This window comes from Heliconius melpomene, chromosome 4 (assembly GCF_056956725.1).
Source record: "Heliconius melpomene rosina isolate 202511_hmr_F chromosome 4, ASM5695672v1, whole genome shotgun sequence".
NCBI classification, from domain to species: domain Eukaryota; kingdom Metazoa; phylum Arthropoda; class Insecta; order Lepidoptera; family Nymphalidae; genus Heliconius; species Heliconius melpomene.
Genome location: NC_140392.1, coordinates 96,142 through 102,630, shown reverse-complemented (window position 1 = coordinate 102,630; position 6,489 = coordinate 96,142).

The following is a 6,489-nucleotide window of genomic DNA, read 5'->3' as shown; positions in this document are numbered from 1 at the left end:
CGGGGAAAACTGAAAAGTTTTCAATAAACAAAAGATTTTTATTCTTAGGTTAGGTTAGGTTGAACATTTTTTTACATTTTTATTCTCTCATTTCGATTTCTTTTTGTTAGATTTCAAAAATATATATATATTAAATGAGAAGTTTTCAATAAACAAAAGATTTTTATTCTAAGGTTAGGTTAGGTTGAACATTTTTTTACATTTTTATTCTCTCATTTCGATTTCTTTTTGTTAGATTTCATAAAAATATATATATTAAATGAGAAGTTTTCAATAAACAAAGATTTTTATTCTAAGGTTAGGTTAGGTTGAACATTTTTTTACATTTTTATTCTCTCATTTCGATTCCTTTTTGTTAGATTTCATAAAAATATATATATTAAATGAGCGCGAATTCCCGCGGGTTGTATACCACCTTGAAGGCCCCTCGGAGCCCGATCGATCGACACCAGTTTCAACTGAATCCGAGCGGGGAAAACTGAAAAAATCGGTTTTTGTTACTTACCGTCCGCACCTTCCCGCGCATTCCCGCGGGTTGTATACCACCTTGAGGGCCTCTCGGAGCTCGAACGATCGACACCAGTTTCAACTAAATCCGAGCGGGGAAAATTGAAAAAATCGGTTTTCGCCACTTACCGCCCGCACCTTCCCGCGCATGCTCGCGGGTTGTATACCACCTTGAAGGCCCCTCGGAGCCTGAACGATCGACACCAGTTTCAACCGAATCCGAGCGGGGAAAACTGAAAAAATCGGTTTTCGCCACTTACCGCCCGCACCTTCTCGCGCATTCCCGCGGGTTGTATATAACCTTAAAGGCCTCTCGAAGCCCGAACGATAGACACCAGTTTCCAACCGAATCCGAGCGGGGAAAACTGAAAAAATCGGTTTTCGCCACTTACTGCCCGCACCTTCCCGCGCATTCCCGCGGGTTGTATACCACCTTGAGGGCCTCTCGGAGCTCGAACGATCGACACCAGTTTCAACTAAATCCGAGCGGGGAAAATTGAAAAAATCGGTTTTCGCCACTTACCGCCCGCACCTTCCCGCGCATTCTAGCGGGTTGTATACCACCTTGAAGGCCCCTCGGAGCTTGAACGATCGACACCAGTTTCAACTGAATCCGAGTGGGGAAAACTGAAAAAATCGGTTTTCGCCACTTACCGCCCGCATCTTCCCGCGCATTTCCGCGGGTTGTATACCACCTTGAAGGCCTCTCGGAGCCCGAACGATCGACATCAGATTCAACTGAATCCGAGCGGGGAAAACTGAAAAAATCGGTTTTCGCCACTTACAGCCCGCACCTTCCCGCGCATTCCCGCAGGTTGTATACCACCTTGAAGGCCCCTCGGAGCCCGAACGATCGACTTCAGTTTCAACCGAATCCGAGCGGGGAAAACTGAAAAAATCGGTTTTCGCCACTTACCGCCCGCACCTTCCCGCGCATTCCTGCGGGTTGTATAGCACCTTGAGGGCCCCTCGGAGCCCGAACGATCGACACCAGTTTTAACTGAATCCGAGCAGGGAAAACTGAAAAAATCGGTTTTCGCCACTTACCGCCCGCACCTTCCCGCGCATTCCCGCGTGTTGTATACCACCTTGAAGGCCCCTCGGAGCCTGAAAGATCGACACCAGTTTCAACCGAATCCGAGCGGGGAAAACTGAAAAAATCGGTTTTCGCCACTTACCGCCCGCACCTTCCCGCGCATTCCCGCGGGATGTATACCACGACACCAGTTACAACCGAATCCGAGCGGGGAAAACTGAAAAGTTTTCAATAAACAAAAGATTTTTATTCTTAGGTTAGGTTAGGTTGAACATTTTTTTACATTTTTATTCTCTCATTTCGATTTCTTTTTGTTAGATTTCATAAAAATATATATATTAAATGAGAAGTTTTCAATAAACAAAAGATTTTTATTCTTAGGATAGGTTAGGTTGAACATTTTTTTACATTTTTATTCTCTCATTTCGATTTCTTTTTGTTAGATTTCATAAAAATATATATATTAAATGAGAAGTTTTCAATAAACAAAATATTTTTATTCTTAGGTTAGGTTAGGTTGAACATTTTTTTACATTTTTATTCTCTCATTTCGATTTCTTTTTGTTAGATTTCATAAAAATATATATATTAAATGAGAAGTTTTCAATAAACAAAAGATTTTTATTCTTAGGTTAGGTTAGGTTGAACATTTTTTTACATTTTTATTCTCTCATTTCGATTTCTTTTTGTTCGATTTCATAAAAATATATATATTAAATGAGAAGTTTTCAATAAACAAAAGATTTTTATTCTAAGGTTAGGTTAGGTTGAACATTTTTTTACATTTTTATTCTCTCATTTCGATTTCTTTTTGTTAGATTTCATAAAAATATATATATTAAATGAGAAGTTTTCAATAAACAAAAGATTTTTATTCTTAGGTTAGGTTAGGTTGAATTTTTTTTTTTTTTTTTTTTTTTTTTTTTTAATGTGGGAATCCCGGCTGGCGACACCATCTGCCGGCCGGTTGACGATCGAGGCGGTTCGTCCAGTTTTCCGCCAGTGGTTAGCGCGGCGTCACGGCGTCCTAACCTTCCGCACCACACAGATGCTCACGGGGCATGGTTGCTTCGGGGGTTACCTGTGTCGGATCGCTGGGAGGGAGCCCGACGCTCGCTGCCACCACTGCGACGACTGCCTCGACGAGACGGCCCAGCACACGTTGGAGGTGTGCACAGCCTGGGCGTCTCAACGTCGCGCTTTGCGCGACGTCATCGGGGACGACCTTTCCCTGCCAGCCGTGGTCAAGGCCATGGCCGGCAGCGAGACGTCGTGGGACGCGGTCTCATCCTTCTGCGAGGCAGTGGTGCTCGAGAAGGAGTCGGCGGAACGGGCGAGGGAGGCTTTTGCCGAAGTCGCCATCCGCCGTAAGAGACCGGGTCGCCGGAGGGCGGCACACGACCGCCGCCTTCCTCCCTAATGTGCCAGAGGGCGGTCAGCTTGGGGAAGCTGGCCGCCTACCAACCTGGCCCGAGTAGGCGCGCGCAGGATGCTCCCGCGCGCTACTCCGAGCAGGCCGTCGAGGGTGCCCACACACCCTTGACTCCGCGACGTGCCTAGCAGGCTCCCGCCGCCGCGATTCGTGGACGATTCCAGTCCCCGCGTCTCGCGGCCAGTGGCGGTCGAGGAGGAGCACCGTGAGGTTTTAGTGGGTATGCGGACGGCCTACATCTGCCAAGTCCGCGAGTCCCACATAACCCGCTCGAGTCCTCACTCGGGCCGGTATCCGTAAAAGGATTTCCTCACGTTAAAAAAAAAAAAAAAAAAAAAAAAAAAGGTTGAACATTTTTTTACATTTTTATCCTCTCATTTCGATTTCTTTTTGTTAGATTTCATAAAAATATATATATATATTAAATGAGAAGTTTTCAATAAACAAAAGATTTTTATTCTAAGGTTAGGTTAGGTTGAACATTTTTTTATATTTTTATTCTCTCATTTCGATTTCTTTTTGTTAGATTTCATAAAAATATATATATTAAATGAGAAGTTTTCAATAAACAAAGATTTTTATTCTTAGGTTAGGTTAGGTTGAACATTTTTTTACATTTTTATTCTCTCATTTCGATTCCTTTTTGTTAGATTTCATAAAAATATATATATTAAATGAGAAGTTTTCAATAAACATAGATTTTTATTCTTAGGTTAGGTTAGGTTGAACATTTTTTTACATTTTTATTCTCTAATTTCGATTCCTTTTTGTTAGATTTCATAAAAATATATATATTAAATGAGAAGTTTTCAATAAACATAGATTTTTATTCTTAGGTTAGGTTAGGTTGAACATTTTTTTACATTCTTATTCTCTCATTTCGATTCCTTTTTGTTAGATTTTATAAAAATATATATATTAAATGAGCGCGAATTCCCGCGGGTTGTATACCACCTTGAAGGCCCTTCGGAGCCCGAACGATCAACACCAGTTTCAACTGAATCCGAGCAGGGAAAACTGAAAAAATCGATTTTCGCCACTTACCGCCCGCACCTTCCCGCGCATTCCCGCGGGTTGTATACCACCTTGAAGGCCCCTCGGAGCCTGAACGATCGACACCAGTTTCAACCGAATCCTAGCGGGGAAAACTGAAAAAATCGGTTTTCGCCACTTACCGCCCGCACCTTCCCGCGCATTCCCGCAGGTTGTATACCATTTTGAAGGCCCCTCGGAGCCCGAACGATCGACACCAGTTTCAACCGAATCCGAGCGGGGAAAACTGAAAAAATCGGTTTTCGCCAATTACCGCCCGCACCTTCCCGCGCATTTCCGCGGGTTGTATACCACGACACCAGTTTCAACCGAATCCGAGCGGGGAAAACTGAAAAGTTTTCAATAAACAAAAGATTATTATTCTTAGGTTAGGTTAGGTTAAACATTTTTTTACATTTTTATTCTCTCATTTCGATTTCTTTTTGTTAGATTTCATAAAAATATATATATTAAATGAGAAGTTTTCAATAAACAAAAGATTTTTATTCTAAGGTTAGGTTAGGTTGAACATTTTTTTACATTTTTATTCTCTCATTTCAATTTCTTTTTGTTCGATTTCATAAAAATATATATATTAAATAAGAAGTTTTCAATAAACAAAAGATTTTTATTCTTAGGTTAGGTTAGGTTGAACATTTTTTTACATTCTTATTCTCTCATTTCGATTCCTTTTTGTTAGATTTTATAAAAATATATATATTAAATGAGCGCGAATTCCCGCGGGTTGTATACCACCTTGAAGGCCCTTCGGAGCCCGAACGATCAACACCAGTTTCAACTGAATCCGAGCAGGGAAAACTGAAAAAATCGATTTTCGCCACTTACCGCCCGCACCTTCCCGCGCATTCCCGCGGGTTGTATACCACCTTGAAGGCCCCTCGGAGCCTGAACGATCGACACCAGTTTCAACCGAATCCTAGCGGGGAAAACTGAAAAAATCGGTTTTCGCCACTTACCGCCCGCACCTTCCCGCGCATTCCCGCAGGTTGTATACCATTTTGAAGGCCCCTCGGAGCCCGAACGATCGACACCAGTTTCAACCGAATCCGAGCGGGGAAAACTGAAAAAATCGGTTTTCGCCAATTACCGCCCGCACCTTCCCGCGCATTTCCGCGGGTTGTATACCACGACACCAGTTTCAACCGAATCCGAGCGGGGAAAACTGAAAAGTTTTCAATAAACAAAAGATTATTATTCTTAGGTTAGGTTAGGTTAAACATTTTTTTACATTTTTATTCTCTCATTTCGATTTCTTTTTGTTAGATTTCATAAAAATATATATATTAAATGAGAAGTTTTCAATAAACAAAAGATTTTTATTCTAAGGTTAGGTTAGGTTGAACATTTTTTTACATTTTTATTCTCTCATTTCAATTTCTTTTTGTTCGATTTCATAAAAATATTTATATTAAATGAGAAGTTTTCAATAAACAAAAGATTTTTATTCTAAGGTTAGGTTAGGTTGAACATTTTTTTACATTTTTATTCTCTCATTTCGATTTTTTTTTGTTAGATTTCATAAAAATATATATATTAAATGAGAAGTTTTCAATAAACAAAGATTTTTATTCTTAGGTTAGGTTAGGTTGAACATTTTTTTACATTTTTATTCTCTCATTTCGATTCCTTTTTGTTAGATTTCATAAAAATATATATATTAAATGAGAAGTTTTCAATAAACAAAAGATTTTTATTCTAAGGTTAGGTTAGGTTGAACATTTTTTTACATTTTTATTCTCTCATTTCGATTTCTTTTTGTTAGATTTCATAAAAATATATATATTAAATGAGAAGTTTTCAATAAACAAAAGATTTTTATTCTAAGGTTAGGTTAGGTTGAACATTTTTTTACATTTTTATTCTCTCATTTCGATTTTTTTTTGTTAGATTTCATAAAAATATATATATTAAATGAGAAGTTTTCAATAAACAAAGATTTTTATTCTTAGGTTAGGTTAGGTTGAACATTTTTTTACATTTTTATTCTCTCATTTCGATTCCTTTTTGTTAGATTTCATAAAAATATGTATATTAAATGAGTAGTTTTCAATAAACAAAAGATTTTTATTCTAAGGTTAGGTTAGGTTGAACATTTTTTTACATTTTTATTCTCTCATTTCGATTTCTTTTTGTTAGATTTCATAAAAATATATATATTAAATGAGAAGTTTTCAATAAACAAAGATTTTTATTCTTAGGTTAGGTTAGGTTGAACATTTTTTTACATTTTTATTCTCTCATTTCGATTCCTTTTTGTTAGATTTCATAAAAATATATATATAAAATGAGCGCTAATTCCCGCGGGTTGTATACCACCTTGAAGGCCCCTCGGAGCCCGATCTATCGACACCAGTTTCAACTGAATCCGAGCGGGGAAAACTGAAAAAATCGGTTTTTGTTACTTACCGTCCGCACCTTCCCGCGCATTCCCGCGGGTTGTATACCACCTTGAGGGCCTCTC